General features: G+C 41.6%; 1 non-coding gene across 1 annotated transcript; it reads left to right on the top strand.

The window, feature by feature from the left end:
* The first annotated feature begins 21,829 nt into the window (after positions 1-21,829).
* Positions 21,830-21,966, top strand: LOC119927920. Its single transcript, XR_005450885.1, has one exon. It is a non-coding gene; the product is annotated as a small nucleolar RNA SNORA7 (small nucleolar RNA).
* The last annotated feature ends 314 nt before the right edge of the window (positions 21,967-22,280 follow it).

Below are 22,280 nucleotides of genomic sequence, written 5' to 3'. Positions count from 1 at the left end.
CAGGTGCTGTGGGGAAGGGAAGGAGGTAAGATGGGGGGATGGAGAGGGGGATGAGGGGTCGAGGAGAGAGGTGGTGTTGAGGAATTTGAGGCAGCGCGTGTAGATGACTCATTCAAGGAGTTTGGAAAGGAATGGTAGGAGGGAGATAAGGTGATAACTAGAAGGGGAGGTGGGGTCAAGAGAGGGTTTTTTTAGGATGGGGGAGATGTGGGCATGTTTGAAGGCAGAGGGGAAGGAACCAGTGGAGAGTGAGTGGTTGAAGATGGAAGTTAAGGAGGGGAGGAGGGACGGGGTGAGAGATTTCATAAAATGAGAGGGAATGGGGTCATAAGCACAGGTGCCCGGAGTAGCACTTGAGAGGAGAGAGGAGATCGCATCTGAGGATATTGCTGGGAAGGAGTATCAGTGCATAGAAGAGCTCTTGGCACGTATTAAGCACTTAATAAGCATCATTAGTATCAATTCTTACTAAATGCTTGGGAGAGTACATTAGAATAGGGAGATGTGATCCCTGCTCTCAAGGAACTTCTACGGAAGTGTCCTTTATTTCCAAAGATGCAATTACTTATGAAATACTATCCTTGTGTAAAAGATCAGTATATGATTGACTATTCTTTATATATTATCTGACGATCATCATCACCATCATCATCATCAATGGTATTTATTGAGTACTTGCTGTATGCAAAGCATTGTACTAAGCACTTGGGAGAGTACAATGCAATAGAGTTAGTAGAAATGTTCCTTGCCCACAGTGACTTTATAATCTAGGACGGGAGACAGACATTAATATAAATAAATAATTTATAACGTATAATTTATAAATATGCACATAAATGCTGTGGGGCTGAGGGTGGGACAAGTATCAAATGCCCAAAGATCACAGATCCAAACTGCACAGATGAGGCAGAAGGGAAAGGGACTAGGGGAAGAGGTGGCTTAATCAGGGAAGACCTCTTGGAGGAGATCTTAATAAAATCTTAATGAATCTTAGTAATAATACTTAATAAATTTTAATAGATCTTAGTAATCTTAATAAAACTTTGAAGGTGGGGAAAGGGATAATCTGCATATATGGAGTGGGAGGGAGTTCCAGGCCAGAGGGAAGATATGGAAAAGGGGTTTGTGTCCAGATTGATAAGAATGGGCTAAAATGAGAAAATTTGCTCTAAAGGAGCAATGTTTGCAGGCTGGGTTATAGTAGGAGATTAACAAGATGAGGTAGAAGAGGGAGAACAGATTTAATGTTTTAAAACTAATGCTAAGGACTTTGTGTTTGATGCGGAGGTGGATAGGCAACCACTGGGGGTTCTCAAGGAGTGGTGTGACGGGGACTGAATGTTCACTTAGAAAAATGATGTAGGTGGCAGAGTGAAGTACGGACTCGAGAGGGGAGAGACAGGAGTCAGGGAGGTCAGCAAAGAGGTTGATGTAGTGAACAACTTGGGATAAGATGAATACTGGATCAGCATGGTAGCAGTTTGGATGGAGAGGATAGGGCAGATTTTAACGGGGTTGTGAAAGTAGAGCCAACAGGATTTGGTAAACAGATTAAATATGTAGGTGTAATGAAACAGATGAGTCGAGCACAGTGCTGGGGTTATGGGCTTGTGAGGTGGGGGAAGTGGTGTTGCCTACAGTGATGGGAAAGACAGTGGGAGGATAGGGATTTGGTGGGAAGATAAGGAGTTCAGATTGGGAAATGTTTAATTTGAGGTGTCGGCACGACATCCAAGTAAATGTATCTTGAAGGAGATGGAAATATGGGATTACTGTGAATCTCCAGGTCAGGACTGGAGATTTTGGAATCATCTGCATAGGGATGGTAATTTAACTCATGGGTGCAAATGAGGTTTTAAAGGGAGTGGGTTTAAAGGGAGAATAGAAGAAGTCCCAGAATTGGGAGCATTGAGGGACCCCTACTGCCAGAAGTTGGGAGGCAGATGAGAAACCAGCCAGACTGTGAAGTAGCAGTGAGAGAGATAGGAGAACCAAGAAAGGACAGTGTCAGTGAATCCAAGGTAGGAGAGAGTTTCAAGGAGAAGGGGGTGGTCTACGGTCAAAGGTGGCCAAGAGATCTAGGAGGATTAGGATGTAGTAGAGACCAACAGATTTGGTGAGAAAAAGGTCATTGGTTACCTTATAGAGGGCTGTTTCTGTGGAGTGAAAGTGGCAGAAACCAGATCGGAGGGGATCTAGGAAGAGGATTGGAGAATAAGAAGTGGTAACAGTGGGCGTAAACAACTCTTTCAAGAAATTTAGACAGATATGGTAGGAGGGAGACTGGGAGTTAACTGGAAGGAGCCATGGGGTCAAAGGAGAGTTTTCTTTAGGAGAAGGGATACATAAGTACATTTGAAAACAGCGAGAAAGAAGCCATTATTCATTCAACTGTTCATTCTTTAGTTTGTATATATTAAGTGCTTACTGTGTGCAGAGAAATGTACTAAGTGCTTGGAAGAGTATAATAAAATAATGAACAGACACATTTCCTTCCCACAACAAACTTACAGTCTAGAGAGAGAAAGTGAACTATTGAAGATGGCAGTTAAGGAGGAAAGAAGGGAGGGGGTTAAGTGTTTGAAAAAGGTATCAAGGATTGGGGTTAGAAGCACAAGTGGAGGGACTATATTTAGAGAGGATGTGAGAGATTTCATCTTGAGTTAATCCAGGGAACAAAAGGAGAGGAGGAGAGGGAGACTGGAGAGGAGCAGGGGAGATTTAGGGCAATCATGCCTGATGGTTTCAATATTGTTGATGAAGAATTTAGCCAGGTTATTAAGGGAAAGAGATGGTGGGGTCAGGGGAATAGGAGGCTTGAGAAGGGAGTCTGAAACAGCTGGTGAGACAGTGGGTATGGGAGTGAAATAGAAAGAAATAGGGTTGTCCTCCAACACCAAACTACTCACTAACCTGGGTCTCATCTATCTGTTCTATGAATCCTTGCCCCAAGTCATCCCTCTGACCTGGAATTTCTTCCCCCTTCATATAAGATGGACCACAACTCCCTGCGTTGAAAGTTCTATTTAATCACATTTCTTCCAAAGGGCCTCTCCTTGTTAAGCCTTTATTCCCTCCAGTCAACCTCATCTGTACCCCTTAAGCACTTGATATTTACTTCACTAACAGCCCCACAGTACTTACAAGTACATATCCTACACACTGCCATTTCCCCATCTATATTTTATTTTAATGTCTGTCTCCCTATGTGAGCCATAAGTTCTTTGTGGCCAGAGAACGTCTACCAACACAATTATATTGTATCCTCCCAAATGCTCAGTGAAGTGTTCTGCAGCACAGTAAACACAAAACAAATATTATTGATTGATTGATGGATTGTGATGGGATTGGTAATTTGAGATGACAGCATATTCATTGAGTAGAAGTAGAACATTGCTTTTCCAGTCTTGTGGGGTTCAATAACTTTTTTTCATTTTACAGGATCACTAACCTGTGGCATTAAGGCATTGAAATCTCCCATGAGATTTCATCAAATTTGGGGAATATATTCAGATGAGAAGCAGCATGATCTAGTGAATGCACGCAGTAAGCGCTCAATAAATAGGATTGAATGAATGAATGAACAGGTCATGGGCTTGGGAGTCAAAAGGACTGGCTATCTTTCTTCAAAAATGTTCAGTTCATGTTTCCCCACTCCTCAAGAATCTCCATTCAGGGGTTGTCCATCCATTCAATCATTCAATCGTATTTATTGAGCACTTACTGTGTGCAGAGCACTGTGCTAAGTGCTTGGGAAGTACAAGTTGGCGACATATACCACCACATCAAGCAGCAACTCTGCATCAAGCCATCAATCTGCTTTACAGTATTTAATCACCTTCCCCCCTTCTACTTCACCTCCTTGATTTTCCACTACAACTCAGCCCGCACACTTCACTCCTCTAATGCCAATTACTTTGATCTCTGTATCTCACTGCCATCACCCCTCCACATACTAGCTCTGGCCTGGAACAGCCTCTTTCTTAATATTTGATAGACAATCGCTCTCCCCACCTTCAAAGGCTTATTGAAAGCACATCTACTCAAAGAAACGTTCCCCAACTAGGCCTTCAATTCCTCTTCTCCAGCTCCCTTCTGTGTTAACCTTGCACCTGGATTTGCACCCTTTATACACCCCTCCCTTCGTCCCACAGCTCTTATGTACGTATTTGAAATTTGTTTATTCATATTACTATCTGTCTCCCACCTTTAGACTATAAACTCGTTGTGGGCAGAAACATGTCTACCAAATCTGTTACGATGTACTCTCCCAAGTGCTTAGTACAGTGCTCTGTGCACAGTGAGCACTCAGTAATTGACTGATGGATTGATTGACCAGGGTTCTAACTCCAACTCTATCACTAGTCTGCTGTGTGATCTTAGACAATTCATTTAACTTCTCTGTACCTCAGTCACCTCATCTGTAAACTGGGGATTAAGGTTATGAGCCCCATATGGGACAGGGACTTTGTCCAACCTGATTAGCTTATATCTACCCCAGCTCTTAGTACAGTGCCTGGCACATAGTGAGAGCATATTCATTCATTCAGTCAGTCATATATATTGAGCACTTACTATAATAATAATGATAATAATGATGGCATTTATTAAGCACTTACTACATGCAAAGCACTGTTCTAAGCACTGGGGAGGTTACAAGGTGATCAGGTTGTCCCACGGGGGGCTCACAGTCTTAATCCTCATTTTACAGATGAGGGAACTGAGGCACAGAGAAGTGAAGTGACTTGCCCAAAGTTGGAGCCGGTATTTGAACCCATGCCACTGACTCCAAAGCCCATGCTCTTTCCACTGAGCCATGCTGCTAACTGTGTGCAGATCACTGCACTAAGCGCTTGGAAAGTACAATACAGCAATAAAGAGAGACAGTCCCTGCCCACAACAGGCTTACAGTCTAGATGTGGGGAGACAGACATCAAAACAAGTAAGTCATGGTAGCAGTTTGGATGCTTCTAAATACCATTAAAAAAATTAGAACTGTACTCATTTACACAATACACCCCTTTTTGATGTTTGTTTCATGTATTTAGAATAATTCAGTCCATGCTCCCTATGGTTACAGCATTTGAGACATTAACAAGCAGCTATTTGGGTATGATATCATCATCCATTCTCTTCACACTCCTAACATAGCAAAGGTAAGACCTGGTGAGGATTTCTTCAATCTGGTGATCTGACTGATTTTTCAGGTCTGCTATAGGATTGTAGTCTCTGGACTGTAAGCTCGATATGGGCTGGGAATGTGTCTGCTAATTCTGTTGTATTGTACTCTCCTAAGTTTAGCACAGTGCTCTGCACTTAGTGCTCAATAAATACAATTTATTGATTGATTGATTGATTGATACTTGATGTTAAGTACAGTTTAAAGGTGCCCTTGCTGGAACTGTGTTAGAGGTTGAATAAGAGGTAACTCAAGTCTTCCAGTGCTCCACATATTTTCAGTTTAAACTGATTTGTATCAGTTTGATACAAACTGACACCACACCTTTTCTCTTTAGAACAACCACAGAACTACATACATGAACAAACACACACACACACACACACACACACACACACACACACACACACAACTGTAAGGGAAATGGTATTAGATTCCTGATTTACAGTTAAGGTTCACAGAGAATGAGTGATTTATCAGTATCTCTTTTAAAGCCAATGGATGGCTCCAGGCCTCTGTTGTGGTTACTACTACTGGGTGTTATTCTATGTTTAAACCTATATTCCCATTTCTTGTCTTGTCTTATTCTGTCAAGTTATTTTACTTGTACATATCTATTCTATTTATTTTATTTTGTTAGTATGTTTGGTTTTGTTCTCTGTCTCCCCCTTTTAGACTGTGAGCCCTATGTTGGGTAGGGACTGTCTCTATATGTTGCCAATTTGTAGTTCCCAAGTGCTTAGTACAGTGCTCTGCACATAGTAAGCGCTCAATAAATATGATTGATTAATTGATTGATTGATTTCCTACCCATAGCGACACAACAGACACATCTTTCCCAGAACGCCCTGCTCTCCCTCGCAGACGTTCTGGTAGTACATCCATAGAGTTTTCTTGGTAGAGAAGCAGTGTGGCTTAGTAGAAAGAGCACAGGCTTAGGAGTCAGAGGTCATGGGTTCTAATCCCTGCTCCTCCACTTATCAGCTGTGTGACTTTGGGCAAGTCACTTAACTTCTCTGTGCCTCAGTCACCTCATCTGTAAAATGAGGATGAAAACTGTGAGCCCCACGTGGGACAACCTGATTTCCTTCTCTCTACCCCAGCACTTAGAACAGTGCTTGGGATATAGTAAGCGCTTAACAAATACCATCGTTATTGTTATTATTGGTAAAAATATGGGAGTGGTTTACCTTTGCTGCCTTCCATGCAGTAAATTAGAGTATCCACCCTTGACTCTCTCCCATACTGCTGCTGCCCAGCATGGGTGAGTTTTGACTTGTAGCAGATTGCCTTCTACTCGCTAGCCACTGCCCAAGCTAGGAATAGAATGGACAGGCCTCTGCTTGACTCTTCCTCCCATAGCCGAGACTACTATAGTACTGGAAACTCTTCAGCTGTGACTCTGAGAGGGGATATTTCCATTTCACTGACTTGGATTTTTTTTTCCTTTTCATTTGCAAGCTGTACCCTAATATTGTAGTAAGTGATGCAAATTAAAATCCTCCGAGGGAAATGTTCTAGCCCATCACAAATAAACTTTTCCAGAATGACAAGAAATGGCTTTAAGGGACTCAGTTAACTCTCTTCCCCTTACCCATTCTTGATCTTTTCCCACTAAAACCCAGTCCACAAACTTCATTCCTCTAACACCACCATCCCTTACTGTACCTTTATCTTGTCCTTCTTGACCTTAATTCTTTGATCGTGTTCTCCCACCTGCATGGAATTCCTTCCTTATTTATATCTGATTTACCACTACTCTTGCTATATTTAAACCCTAATAATATCACATCTCCTTCAGAAAGATTTCCCTGACTAACTTCTCACCGCTCCATCTTATTTTCCCTTCCTTCTGGTTCAGCTATGCACTTGTCAGTATCCCCTAAGCACTTTGAAATTGACTCTACCCCTACAGCACTTAGAGACATATCCTTATTCTGAAGCTACTTCTTCCTATAATTCATTGTAATGTTTGTCTCCCTCACTAGATTGAAAGCTTCTTGAGGGCAAGGACTGTATTTACTTACTCTTTTGTTATCTCCCAAACACTTATTACAGTGTTCTGCCTGCAGTAAATGCTCCATAAATGACAATGATTGATAGCCAGGTTTTAATTTTTGTTTTATGGAATTGGTTAGGGAGTTATTATTATGTTCCAGGTACTGTTCAAAGCAGTGGGGTGGATACAAGCTAAGCAGCTTGAATACAGTTCTGCACCACAAGGGGCTCGCAGTATTAATCCCCATTCTACAGGTGAGGTAACTGAGGCCCAGAGAAGTTGTGACTTGCTCCAGGTCACATAGCAGGCACTTGTAAGAGTCGGGATTAGAACCAGGGTTTTTCCGACTCCCCAGCCTGTGCTCTATTCACTAGGCAACAGTGAGAAGGGCAGGGAGCCTGTCTACCCACCCTGTCACCTGTCTACCCACCCACCCAGAAGGAGCGGCATGACTGTCGATGCCTGTCTACTTGCTTTGTTTTGTTGTCTGTCTCCCCCCATCTAGGCTGTGACCCCACTGTTGGGTAGGGATTGTCTCTATCTGTGGCCAAATTGTACTTTCCAAGCACTCAGTACAGTGCTCTGCACACAGTTAAGTGCTCAATAAATATGAATGAATAAATAGTGCTTCTTTTAATAATATGAGGGCAAGGATCATATCTTCTAGCTTCAGTGAATCAATCAATCAATCAACCAATCGTATTTATTGAGCGCTTACTATGTGCAGAGCACTGTCCTAAGCGCTTGGGAAGTACAAATTGGCAACACATAGAGACAGTCCCTACCCAACAGTGGGCTCACAGTCTAAAAGGGGGAGACAGAGAACAGAACCAAACATACCAACAAAATAAAATAAATAGGATAGACATGTACAAGTAAAATAAATAAATAAATAAATAAATAGAGTAATAAATATGTACAACCATATATACATATATACAGGTGCTGTGGGGAAGGAAAGGAGGTAAGATGGGGGGATGGAGAGGGGGACGAGGGGGAGAGGAAGGAAGGGGCTCAGTCTGGGAAGGCCTTCCCCGAATGTCTAGTGCAGGGTTGTGTGGGTGGTAGGTATCCAATGAATACTACTGATGGCTTCATTGGATATTTACCAGAGTATTCCAACCCTCAACTCTTCCCATGGATGCAGATCAAAGCACCATGAGCACCATGGTAGGCACGATCCCTTCTGCCATGAGAACCCCTGATCCTGGGATGCTCCATGCAGATCAAACTAGGGATAAAAGTTGTTTCCACCTGTTCTTGGTATCCTCCATCACCACTAAAAAAAAACACCATTGTAAATGTCACCTTCCCGTCTGCCATTGAGTGCACTGTGCCCATTGGGAAAGGGATAAAAACTACTCTGGAATACTCTTAGGCTCAACCTCCACCAAAAAACAACCTATGGTAATGGTTGCATTCCCTCCTACCACCCAGGGTTCACATTCCCAGCTTGCTCCATGTGCACTAAAGTGGAGATACAATTGTCAGCTGTGTGACTTTGGGCAAGTCACTTAACTTCTCTGTGCCTCAGTTCCCTCATCTGTAAAATGGGGATTCAGACTGTGAGCCCACTGTGGGACAACCTGATCACCTTGTAACCTCCCCAGCACTTAGAACAGTGCTTTGCACATAGTAAGCACTTAATAAACGCCATAAAAAAGTAAGAAAGAAATATCCCACTTAGACACACTCCATCAAGAGCTGATCTGAGGACCGATAGATACCGACATGTTTTTTCTGCTTCAAAAGGGAATGAAATTCTATGTCTTAAATCTAGAGATCTACCTCCATTTAGCCCTCAAACTAACTGGTAAATGATCGCTGCCTTAGCTAATGAGCTAATATGATATCCAGGCACCCTTGAATGGTTCATTTACTTCAAATACAAGTCTGTTGCACATAACTACATTTTGAGAAACTTGTACATTTTTTTAAAAAAAGAAGCCCATTAGGAAGTTTTAAAGAGCGGATGAAAGAAAATGGTCACAATTGTAGCTGTTAAAATATCAATGTAAATATAAATCAAAATTTTCAATGATAACATTCATTCATTCATTCATTCAATCGTATTTATTGAGTGCTTACTGTGTGCAGAGCACTATACTAAGTGCTTGGAAAGTACAATTCAGCAGCAGATAGAGACAATCGCTACCCAACAACGGGCTCATAATCTAGAAGGGGGAGACAGACAACAAAACAAAACAAGTAGATAGGCATCAATAGCATCAAAATTGATGAATAGAATTATAGATATATGCACATCATTAATAAAATAAATATGTACAAATATACACAAGGGCTGTGGGGCAGAGAAGGGGGTAGAGCAGAGGGAGGGAGTAGGGGTGACGGGGAGGAGCAGAGGAAAAGGGGGGCTCAGTCTGGGAAGGCCTCCTGGAGGAGGTGAGCTCTCAGTAGGGCTTTGAAGGGGGGAACAGAGCTAGTTTGGCGGATGTGTGGAGGGAGGGCATTCCAGGCCAGAGGTAGGACGTGGGCCAGGGAATGACGAGGGGACAGGTGAGAATGAGGCACAGTGAGGAGGCTAGCGGCAGAAGAGTGGAGTGTGTGGACTCAGCTGATGAAAGTCGGAAAGGAGGTTCATTCATTCATTCATTCAATCGTATTTATTGAGCGCTTACTGTATGCAGAGCACTGTACTAAGCGCTTGGGAAGTACAAGTTGGCAACATATAGAGACGGTCCCTACCCAACAGTGGGCTCACAGTCTAGAAGAGGGAGACAGAGAACAAAACAAAACATATTAACAAAATAAAATAAATAGAATAAATATGAACAAATAAAATAAATAGAGTCATAAATTCATACAAACATATATACATATATACAGGTGCTGTGGGGAAGGGAAGGAGGTAAGGTGGGGGGATGGAGAGGGGGAAGAGGGGAGAGGAAGGCGCTTAGTTCAGTGCTTTGCACACAGTAAGTGCTCTATAAATACGATTGAATGAATGAATGATTAGTAAGCACATAACACCTTTGGAAGCAGTATAGCCTAGTGGAAAGAGTACGGGTATGGGAATCAAAGGACCGGGATTCGAATCCGAGTTCTGCCACTTTCTTGATGTGTGACTCTGGGAAAGTCACTTAATTTCTTTGTGTCCCTGTTTCCTATTCCATCTGTCTAGCTCACTAAATCTTAGGCTTTTTGATATTATGTGCCTATATTATAAAGTTATTACATGATTTCATAGATTTTTAAGCACTATCAAGATTGTTATCACAAACTCATTATTCAGTATTGCCTGCATGTTAACAGTATCACTTTGGGTGAAAGGGAAAGGAAGTTTGAAAGAATTATCCACATTTCTCAAATTATTTTGAATGTGAAAAAGAGGGAAATAGGGCAGAGAGAGGGAAATGGAGAGGTGTTTGTTATCAATAGTTTATAACAGTCAATAAATGGATGGCATAGTGGCAAGAGCGTGGGACTGGGAGTCAGAGGTCATGGGTTCTAATCCTGCCTCTGCCGCTTGTCTGCTGTGAGACCTTGGGCAAGTCATCTAACATCTCTGTGCCTCAGTTTCCTCATCTGTAAAATGGGGATTAAGACTGTGAGCCCCCCACGTGACAACCTGATTACCTTGTATCTACCCCTGTCTTAAAACAGTGCTTGGCACATAGTAATTGCTTAATAAATACCATAATCATTATTCATTCATTCATTCATTCATTCAATCGCATTTATTGAGTGCTTACTGTGTGCAGAGTACTGTACTAAGCGCTTGGGAAGTACAAGTTGGCAACATATAGAGACGGTCCCTACCCAACAGTGGGCTCACAGTCTAGAAATGATTACTAATGTGAAGTTTCTTACCTCCTTCTGTTCTTTCATCTAAAACCGTAAGACAGAAATAACTGGTAGAAAAAAGCCTACTCAAATTCTGCAGTAACCACAGTTTTGTAAATAAATAATAATGAAGACGATGATGGTGATAATAATGATAATACTAATACTTGTTAAATGCTTACCATGTACCAAGCACTGTGCTAAGCCCTGGGGTAGATACTAATAATGTTGGTATTTGTTAAGCGCTCACTATGTGCCAAGCACTGTTCTAAGCGCTGGGGTAGATACAAGGTAATCAGGTTGTGCCACGTGGGGCTCACAGTCTTCATCCCCATTTTACAGATGAGGGAACTGAGGCCTAGAGAAGTGAAGTGACTTGTCCAAGGTCACATAGATGACAAGTGGCGGAGCTGGGATTTGAACGCACAACCTCTGGCTCCCAGCCCGTGCTCTTTCCACTGAGCCACACTGCTTCTCTATGATCCATGATCAATCAATCAATCAGTCGTATTTATTGAGCGCTTACTGTGTGCAGAGCACTGTACTAAGCGCTTGGGAAGTACAAGTTGGCAACATATAGAGACAGTCCCTACCCAACAGTGGGCTTGGACACAGTCCTAGACTACCTAGGGCTCACAGTCTAATATGAGTGAACATTGAGAGAGCTTTAATTTAACCCTCATTCGTGAATCTATATATAAGCCTAGATGTACTCTGCATTTTATGAGTTCTGCACGAGTAACTGGTGATAAGCTCCATAGCACTGCAAGCAGAGGGGGTACATTACTTATTATTCATTTATCATTTCTACATTCATTCATATTTTTTGAGTGCTTACTGTGTGCAGAGCACAATACTAGACCCTTGGGAGAGTACAATAATAAACAGACACATTCCCTGCCCACAACGAGCTTATAATCTAGACAGCCTGGGAAGTCTTGGTTTCTCCCACAGTGTTCAGTTTTCATTCAAGTCTCTTTTCAATCAGCCGCCATTCCTGAGTCCTAAGGGTTTTCCTTGAAGGCCACGTGGATAAAGAACATTCAACTTCTCCTCCTCCAGCCATAACCTTGATGAAATATCCACTGACTTGCATGACAAGAACAAGTTGCACTGCTAGAGACATCTCCTATGCAGAGCTGAGTGCGTTTTTTTTAAAAATAAAAATGGTCACTAACATTCATCCTTTCTCTGACCCCCAAAGGCAATACTATCATTTTAGAGTTGAAAAAATTAATTTTTCTTTCTAGGAAAAGGGTGAGAGGCGTGAAATAAGAATTCATATCTGGGGTATCAGGCAGAGCTATTCAGTATACATGTTGAGAGGAAACTGGTGGTAAAGTTGTTTTTTGATCATGCCATCCTACTCTACGGAATAATAACATCATCATCATCATCAATCGTATTTATTGAGCGCTTACTATGTGCAGAGCACTGTACTAAGCGCTTGGGAAGTACAAATTGGCAACATATAGAGACAGTCCCTACGCAACAGTGGGCTCACAGTCTAAAAGGGGAAGACAGAGAACAAAACCAAACATACTAACAAAATAAAATAAATAGAATAGATATGTACAAGTAAAATAAATAAATAAATAAATAGAGTAGTAAATATATACAAAGATATATACATATATACAGGTGCTGTGGGGAAGGGAAGGAGGTAAGACGGGGAGGATGCAGGGGGGACTAGGGGGAGAGGAAGGAAGGAGCTCAGTCTGGGAAGGCCTCCTGGAGGCACATAGTAAGTGCTTAACAAATACTTTAATTATTACTAACATTAGATTGTTAGTAATAGATTGTTAGTAGTAATAGTAATAGATTACTAGATTACTAGATTACTAGATTACTAGTAATAGTAATAGATTAGATTGTTAGTAGTAATAGTGTTAGATTGGATTGTTAACATTAACAATCCAGCATAGAGCTTGTTTCTCTGTTTCAATCTGTTTTTCTGTTTCTCAGTGAAATTTTAAAAAGAGAGACATCTAATTACTGATGGGCAGTTCTCTATTTACAGCTTTACAAGTATTTTGCATCTAAATCTTGCACCTAACACTCCTTATGTAGACTCATTTTTTTCATCCAACCTTAAAAGTAGCCTGGCCACGTAGAAACAGCACAGGCCTTGGAGTCAGAGGCCCTGGGTTCTAATTCCTGGCCCACCATGCACCTGCTGTGTGACCTCAGGTTAGTCAGTTAAACTCTCTGGGCCTCAATGCTTGACATATAGTAAGTGCTCAACAAATACCATAAAACAGAACCGAACCAGTTTCCTTGTCACCAAATTGGGGATTCAATTTTGTATTTTGGGTTGATCTTAATAGTATTTGTTAAGCACTTATTCGAGAAGCAGCATGGCTTAGTGGAAAGAGCACAGACTTGGGAGTCGGAGGACAAGGGTTCTAATCCCAGCTCAGCTACTTGTCTGCCGTGTGACCTTGGGCAAGCCACGCAATATCTCTGTGCCTCAGTTACCTCATCTATAAAATGGGGATTAAGACTGTGAGCCCCCACGGAACAACCTGATTGTGTTGTATCAATCCCAGCACTTAGAACAGTGTACATAGCATGTAATAATCACTTAACAAGTACCATAAATACCTTAATAGTAATTATTATTATTATTATCATTATTATTATTATATGCCAGACACTGTACTAAGCACTGTACTAAGCACTATGAATGAAGTCATTCATTCAATTTATTGAGCACTCACTGTGTGCAGAGCACTGTACTAAGCTCTTGGGAAGTACAAGTTGGCAACATATAGTGACAGTCCCTACCCAACAACGGGCTCACAGTCTAGAAGGGGGAGACACACAACAAAACAAAATACAAGCGTATCAGGTTGGACCAAGTCCATGTCCCACACGAGGCTCACAGTCGTAATCTCCATTTTACAAATGAGATACTTGAGGCACAGAGAAGTAAGTGACTTGTTCAAAGTCACACAGCAGCCAAGTGGCAGAGCCCAAATTAGAACTGAGATTCTCCTAGGCTTGGGCTCTTTCCACTAGACCATACTACTTTTCAATAAAAATGTATGAGTGAATGAGAGAAGAGTCGAGGATAATGCCAAGGCTATGGGCTTGTGAGATTGGGAGGATGGTGGTGATATCCATGTGAAGGTGCCCCATCCACCTGCACATCAACTAGCTTTAAAGTATTCAATCACCTTGCCCCCTCCTACCCTACTTCGCCAATCTCCTACCACAACCCATCCCATATACTTCGCTCCTCAAACACCAACCTGCTCACTGGACTTAGGGCTCAGCTATTTCACCACCAAGCACTCACCCACTTCCTGCCTCTGACCTAGAATTCCCTCCCCCTTCATATCTGACAGACCATGACTCTCCCCATCTTCAAAACCCTCCTAAAATCACGTCTTTTCCAAAAGGCCTTCTCTGACTAAGCCCTTATTTCCTCTATCCACCCTCTCCTCTGCATCAACTATGCATTTGGCTTTGTACCCCTTAAACATTTTGATCATCACCCCAATGCACAGCACTTAAATACATATACTTACATCCCCTATTTCCCTTATCTATAATCTAGTTTACTGTCAGCCTCCTACTGTAGACCGTACATTCCTTATGGGCAGGATTGTGCCTACCGACTCTACAGCATTGTACCCTCTCGTGATTTTTTTACAGTGCCCTGCACTTGCTGAGCACTCATTAAAAATCATTGGTTGATTGATTGATTACAGATTACTCACCCTCCCTCATCCTGCCAGTTGTGTTCTCCCTGGGGTCCACAGTGCAAAGAGTCAGTTGGCCGACATGGGCGCAGCGTGTGACAAAGTGCGATGTCTTCATTGCTGTGACCCTGCTATGGGCAAAGTGAAGAGGGAACCCAATTCTCAGACCCCCCAGAAACTTCAACCCCTCGAGTGGACCCCATGGTATGGGAAGAGCTGAAGTGCACTGTTCTCCCTCCTTAAACTGTGAGCCCCAGTGCTTAGTACAGTACTTGGCACATAGTAAGCACTAACCAATACCATAATTATTAAAATCTATCCTAGGATCCTGAAGGTAATGAAATTTGCATAATGTGCTTTATAGAAGAGTATCACATTATGCCCATTACCAGAAACGATAATATTTATTGAACACTTACAATGTGCAGGGTAGTGTACTAAGCACTTAGGACAATAAGGTATGGTTCCTTTTCCTAAAGATGTGGAGCTTCTGATGCTGGATTTTTTCTACGGTCATCTTTCAATTGGTCGACATCTTCACTTAATGAATGGGTTTATTAATAGTTATTCTTTATATTTGGGGGCTTTGAAAAAGTTAAAATTTCTTTAATATATGTCAGAAGTAGGTAGATGAAGACTAAATGAAGACTAAGGCTAAAACCTGTTTTAATGTCATTTTTCTAAATGTTCTGCTTGCCCCCTCCCAATATATAATGCTTCAGGGAAAAGCTATTTTTCCTGACAGGAAGTTAAGCACTGATCGTGGTATGTCAAGTAATGTATCAAGATACCATGAGAGAATCATATGAGACACAGATCACTGTAGGCAGGAAGTGTGTCTGTTATATTGTTGTGCTGTACTCTCCCAAGGACTTAATACAGTGCTCTGCACAGAGTAAGCACTCAATAAATGCAATTGATTAATTGATTGATCAAGAAATGTATTCTGTTAAGTCTGCAGTGGCTAAAAACCTCTCCTTTTATACTTGGGTGTAGGCAGTTCTGGTTTCATCTAGAGCCCCGACACTTAAATATTTATAATGAGCCATTAGAGAAGGAAATGGAAAAGATCTGCTGTCTTAATTGATCTTAGACTAAATGGGATTTTAATATAAGATGACCAGATATCCCCTGTTAGGTGGGGTGGTCATGCTTTTCACGGATCCATCGAAGTAGTGCTGCCACTTGTCTGTTGTGTGACTCAACTTCTCTGTGCTTCATTTTCCTATTCTGTAAAATAGAGACTGAGTACCTGTTCTACCTGTTACTTGGACTTGAATCCCACATGGGACAGAGGTATGCCTGATCTGATTATCTTGTAGATGCTAAGTGCTTAATATAGTGGCACATGACAAATGCTTAAATAATATCACAATTATTATCAGGGTTCTTATTATTTTAGTATTATTATTATGATGATCCAACAGCCACAGTGTTGAGAGATGGCTTGACAGCCACTGGACAGAGAAGACTTCTCTATTTCCTTCTCCATTTTCTCTCCAGGATGAGCAGTTGTCATTGCCACTGCTAACAGGATTGCCACCAGTCCTGCACTGGCCCATTTAGGCTTACTGACTGATGGGGGTATCTTGAATAACAGGAACTCTGTGTTTCTGGTCATTCCAGAAACTCCCATCCACCCAGGATCCTACAATGGGCTAGTGGAGCCTGTACATTCATTGAATGAATGAATGAATGAATGAATGAATGAATAGATATTTGTTAGGGCTACCATCAGTTCTGTCTAGTGGTAGCAGCAGCAGCAGAGGACCCAGTGGCCAGGCTCAGGATGTATCAGTTGTACTCTCCCAATGCTTAGTACGTCGCTTTGCACACAGTAAATGTTCAGTAAATACGATAGAATCTCGGTTGATCCAGAGCCATTGTTCTCTGCCCCAGTACATGGGTAGAAGTGGTATTAGTAATAATTAAGGTATTTGTTAAGCACTTACTATGTCATCATCATCATCATCATCATCAATCGTATTTATTGAGCGCTTACTGTGTGCAGAGCACTGTACTAAGCGCTTGGGAAGTACAAGTTGGCAACATATAGAGACAGTCCCTACCCAACAGTGGGCTCACAGTCTAAAAGAGATGGGAAAGGAGGAGGAAAGGAGATGGGAAAGGAGATGGGAAAGGAGGAGGAAAGGAAGAGGGAAGGAGATGGGAAAGGAGGAGGGAAGGAGATGGGAAAGGAGGAGGGGAAGGAGGAGGAAAGGAGAAGGGAAGGAGAAGGGAAAGAAGGAAGGAACAGTGCTAAGCACTGTTCTAAGCACTAGGTTGAATACAAGCAAATTGCACTGGGGACAGTCCCTGTCCCACATGGGGCTCACACTCTTCATCCCTATTTTACAGATGAGGTAAGTGAGGCACAGAGAAGCGAAGTGACTTGCCCAAGGTCACACAGCAGACATGTGGAGGAGCTGGGACTAGAACCCAGGTCCTTCTGACTCCCAGGACGGTGCTCTATCCATTAAGCCCTGCCGCTTACCCTTGTCGAAAACAATGCAGGACTGGGAGTTAAGAGACCAATACGCCAGTCCTGGCTCTGCCACTTGCTGGCTCTGTTCGTTAATTCATTCAATCACATTTATTGAGCGCTACTGTGTGCAAAGCACTGTACTAAGCTCTTGGATGAGTACAAAAAAACAATAAACAGACACATTCTCTGCCCACAGTGAGCTCACAGTCTAGAGGGGGAGACAAACATTAATATACATAAATAAATATAGAAATAAATAAATTACAGATATATACCTAAGTGCCACAGGGCTCTGTGACCTTAGACAAGTGGCTTGTGTGCTTCTGTTTTTAGATCTGTAAAATAGACATAAAATAACAAGCCTCTGTTCCTCTTAATCTATGCACCATGTGTGAGAAAAATCTCTTTCTGATCTGATTCTCTCGTATCTTACTACAGTACTTAACACATGGTATCCTGATACAGCACTTGGTAATGATGATGATGATGATGGCATTTATTAAGTGCTTACTATGTGCAAAGCACTGTTCTAAGCGCAGGGGAGGATACAAGGTGATCATGTTGTTTCACAGGAGGCTCACAGTCTTAATACCCATTTTACAGATGAGGTAACTGAGGCCCAGAAAAGTGAATTGACTTGCCCAAAGTCACACAGCTGACAATTGGCAGAGGTGGGATTTGAACCATTGACCTCTGACTACAAAGCCCATGCTCTTTCCACTGAGCCACGCTTCTTCTCTCAGGTATCATCATCATTTGTACAGTATCATCATCATTAGTAGCTGTAGTAGTACTAGTTGCAGCAATATTATTATTATTATATTATTATTATTATTATTATTACAGAAGCAGTGGGACCCTGGAAACTGTGATCTAGGTAGGAACTGCTTTAACCAAGCCAGCACCACCACAAAAGCTTTCATCTATGGAAAAGCAGCAGTAGTTTTGGCAGGAACCTGGCCCATTATGCCACCTTGGGTCATTTTTGTAGGCTCCCATGAGATGGATCATGACAATGGCAGCAGAAGACAGTGATGGCATGGGCTGGATCATCATCAATCATCATCAATCGTATTTATTGAGCGCTTACTATGTGCAGATCAATGTACTAAGCGCTTGGGAAGTACAAATTGGCAACATATAGAGACAGTCCCTACTCAACAGTGGGCTCACAGTCTAAAGGGGGGAGACAGAGAACAAAACCAATGCCCTCTCCCCTTTCTCTTCTCCTCCTTTCCTTCTCTCCCATTTTTTTATAATGGCATTTATTAAGCGCTTACTATGTACAAAGCACTGTTCTAAGGGCTGGGGAGGTTACAAGGTGATCAGGTTGTCCCACAGGGGGCTCACAGTCTTAATCCCCATTTTACAGAGGCCCAGAGAAGTTAAGTGACTTGCCCAAAGTCACACAGCTGACAGTTGGCAGAGCTGGGATTTGAACCCATGACCTCTGACTCCAGAGCCTGTGCTCTTTCCACTGAGCCACGCTGCTTCTCTCCCATTTCTTCTTTCCCCGACTCTTTTTCCATTTGGCCCCTAACCTCTTTACTCCTTGCTCCACTTTCTTCTCCCTTTTCTTTCTATGTCCACCTCTATTCTCTCTACACACTTCTAGTCCAGTGTTATGAAGCACAAAGAGTAACCAGAAATATTGTCACTTTATTTTAATAGCGATTTTATATTGTTATATAAAAACTGCTATGTTGATATCCCTCAGAAGTGACACCAGTTGAATTTAGTAGTGTCTTGGATTGCCATATTTTATGGTGCAGAAACATACTTTTCCAATCTTTTTTTCCCCCCATGCTTAAACTTTGTGTATCTCAAAGGCAATTTAATCCATTTTTTCCTGATTTGTTTACATTTACCAAACTATACTTTGATGAGTTGAGAACTGTCTAATGTCTGAAAAGCCGTGTGAATGTTTATGTAAACCATTTTCCTTTGAAATTGCAGTTTGTAGGCAGTAAAAAAAAAAGGATAATATTGTTATGGCTCTTCTATCCAAGTAAGCGAAATTTAAAGATTTACAAGTCCTAAATCAGTTGTAAACAGAGTTATTTACTTCATCTCCCACCTCTGCTGCCAAGAGAAGAACAGCCATTACCAGCGCTTCTGAGTTCTATCCTGAAAATATGACTTGTAAAAAATAAGGGCTAGTTAAGTTTCTATTCATTTTCTTTCCTTTCTTTCGAATAAGCAATGTGGTGTAAAGGAAAGAACATGGGTCTGAATTGAATTCCAATCCTGACTCAACCACTTAGCTGCTGAGTGATTTGGGCAAGTCAATTAACTTCCCTGTGCCTCAGTTTTCTCATCTGCAAATGAGGATTGAATACCTGTTCTCTCCTCCCCAGGCATACTGAGAGCATTATGTGAGACATAGACTGTGTCTGATCTGGTTATGTTTATCTCCTTCAGCACTTAGTACAGTGCTTGGCACTAATTAAACATTAATAAATATTATTGTAAAAATTATTATTAATAAATTATTATTGTAAATATTATTATTAATAAATATTATTATTACTGCTTTCCTCTGCTAAATGGAATACCAAGGTTATCAATTGAAGTGTGGATTTTTTGTGCCAATTAGAAATTGGACAGATATCAAGAATTCTCATGTCCCAAATGTAATTTTAATTAGTTTCACACTATAATAACGATGGCATTTATTAAGCACTTACTATGTGCAAGGCACTGTTCTAAGCACTGGGGAGGTTACAAGGTGATCAGGTTGTCCCACGTGGGGCTCACAGTCTTAATGTCCATTTTACAGATGAGGTAACTGAGGCACAGAGAAGTGACTTGCCCAAAGTCACACAGCTGACAAGTGGTGGAGCCGGGATTTGAACCCATGACCTCTGACTCCAAAGCCCGGGCTCTTTCCACTGAGCCACACTGCTTCCCTTGTTAAGAAGATTATTTTTGTACAACAGTGAGTGTTGAGTTTTTTTTCCACCCATCAATTAACATTTGAACTTTTGCTATAGATTAGTTGTGTCTTGAAAATAAGAACAAAACAAGTAAACCAAAGATAATTTTTTTATTTCAACCACTCCCATTAGTACAGAGGGGTAAAATAAATTAAATTATCATTCATCAGGCAAAAGCCATTATTCTACTCAGGCAAATCCCTATTTGTGGTTTATCATCTCAATTGTGAACATAGACAAGCAGCTACTCGGGAATGGATTTTGAATTTGTGAAAATCCACACTTCTGTATGAGTATAGAGAGAAGGAGATACACTGCTTTATCAATCAATCTATCAATTAATGGAACTGCTTGAACATTCGCTGTGTTCAGAGGACTGTATACGTGCTTGGGAAATTGCAGTACAATGGAGATATAGGCAGTAAAAAAAGGGGTATTATTGTTATGGCTCTTTTATCCAAGTAAGCGAAACTTACTTGGATGAAACATGATTGTCTTGCAATTGTGTTTGTCAAGTATTTAGGAACAATATTCAACAGAAACCAGCGTGTTCATAGGACTATATAACAATCAATGAATGAATGGCATTTATTGAGTGTTTACTGTGTGCAGAGCAATTTTCTAAGCTCTTGGGAGAATAAAATACAGCAGAGTTGGTAGATGTGTTCCCTGTGCACAAAGAGCTTACAGTCTAGAGTTTAAAATAAATTTTCTATATGTTCATAAGTATTGCGGGGCTGAAGGTGGAGTGAATATCAAATGCATGATTTGCATTTGCTATGATGCTCTGAACATAGTAAGCGCTCAATAAATACGATTGATGATGATGAGGGAAATACAACCAAGAGCATAGGCAAAGTAGAATGGAGAAGGAGGGAAGGGAATTAGGGCACGGGTGAAGAAGTCGAGGAAAGGAAGGCTTAATTGGGGAAGGTCTTTAGAAGGGGATATAATAAGGCTTTGAAGGTGTGCAGGGTGGTGATTGGTAGAATATGGAAGGGGAAGGAGTTCCAGGCAAGAAAGAGCTTGTGGGCAAGGGTTTGGGGCTGAGATAGATTAGATAAGATTTAGTGAGTACGTTGGAACTAGAGGCATGAAGTGTGTGGACAGGCTTGTAGTGGATAATTACTGAGGTAGGGTTGGAGGGGGTGAGCTGATAATAATAATAATAATGATGATGGTATTTGTTAAGTGCCTATTAGGTGCCAACCAGTGATCTAAGCTGTGGCGTAGATACAACGTAATCAGGTTGTCCCACGTGGGGCTCACAGTCTTTATCCCCATTTTACAGATGAGGTAACTGAAGCATGGAGAAGTTAAGTGACTTGCCCCAAGTCACCCAGCTGACAAGTGACAGAGCAGGGATTAGAACTCATGACCTTCTATTCTATTTATTTTGTTAATGATGTGCACATAGCTATCATTCTATTTGTTCTGACGATTTTGACACCTGTCAACATGTTTTGTTTTGATGTCTGTCTCCCCCTTCTAGACTGTGAGCCCGTTGTTGGGTAGGTAGGGACCGTCTCTATATGTTGCCAACTTGTATTTCCCAAGCGCTTAGTACAGTGTCCTGCACACAGTAAGCACTCAATAAATACGATTGAATGAATGAATAAATGAATGAAATGACCTCTGAATTCCAAGCCCACGCTCTTTCCACTAAGCCAAGCTGCTTTGTGGAATACCGTTGTATGTGGAGGTAGATGGGCAACCCCTACCATCTCAGGATCGCACTTGGAGATTTTCCAGTAATCTACCAGTCTCGGCTACAGGAGGGAGATCAAGCAGAGTCACACCCATTACATTCCTAGCTTGGTCAATGGCTAGAGAGTGGAAGGCAATCTGCTACAAGTCAAAACTCACCTGTGCTGGGCAGCAGCAGCATGGTAGAAAGTCTCAAAGTGGAAACATAGGTTTACTGCACAGAAGCAAGCAATGGTAAACCACTTCCATATTTTTACCAAGAAAACGCTATGGATCCACTACCAGAATGAATGCAGATAGAGGTGGGGCATTCTGGGAGAGATAATAATAATAATAATAATAATAATAATAATAATAATAATGATAATAATAATAATAATAGCATTTATTAATCGCTTACTATGTGCAAAGCACTGTTCTAAGCACTGGAGAGGTTACAAGGTGATCAGGATGTCCTCCGGGG

This window comes from Tachyglossus aculeatus, chromosome 4 (assembly GCF_015852505.1).
Source record: "Tachyglossus aculeatus isolate mTacAcu1 chromosome 4, mTacAcu1.pri, whole genome shotgun sequence".
Lineage (NCBI taxonomy): Eukaryota > Metazoa > Chordata > Mammalia > Monotremata > Tachyglossidae > Tachyglossus > Tachyglossus aculeatus.
Note: the sequence above shows the minus strand (reverse complement) of the source record. Positions and strands in the feature narration are given on the sequence as shown.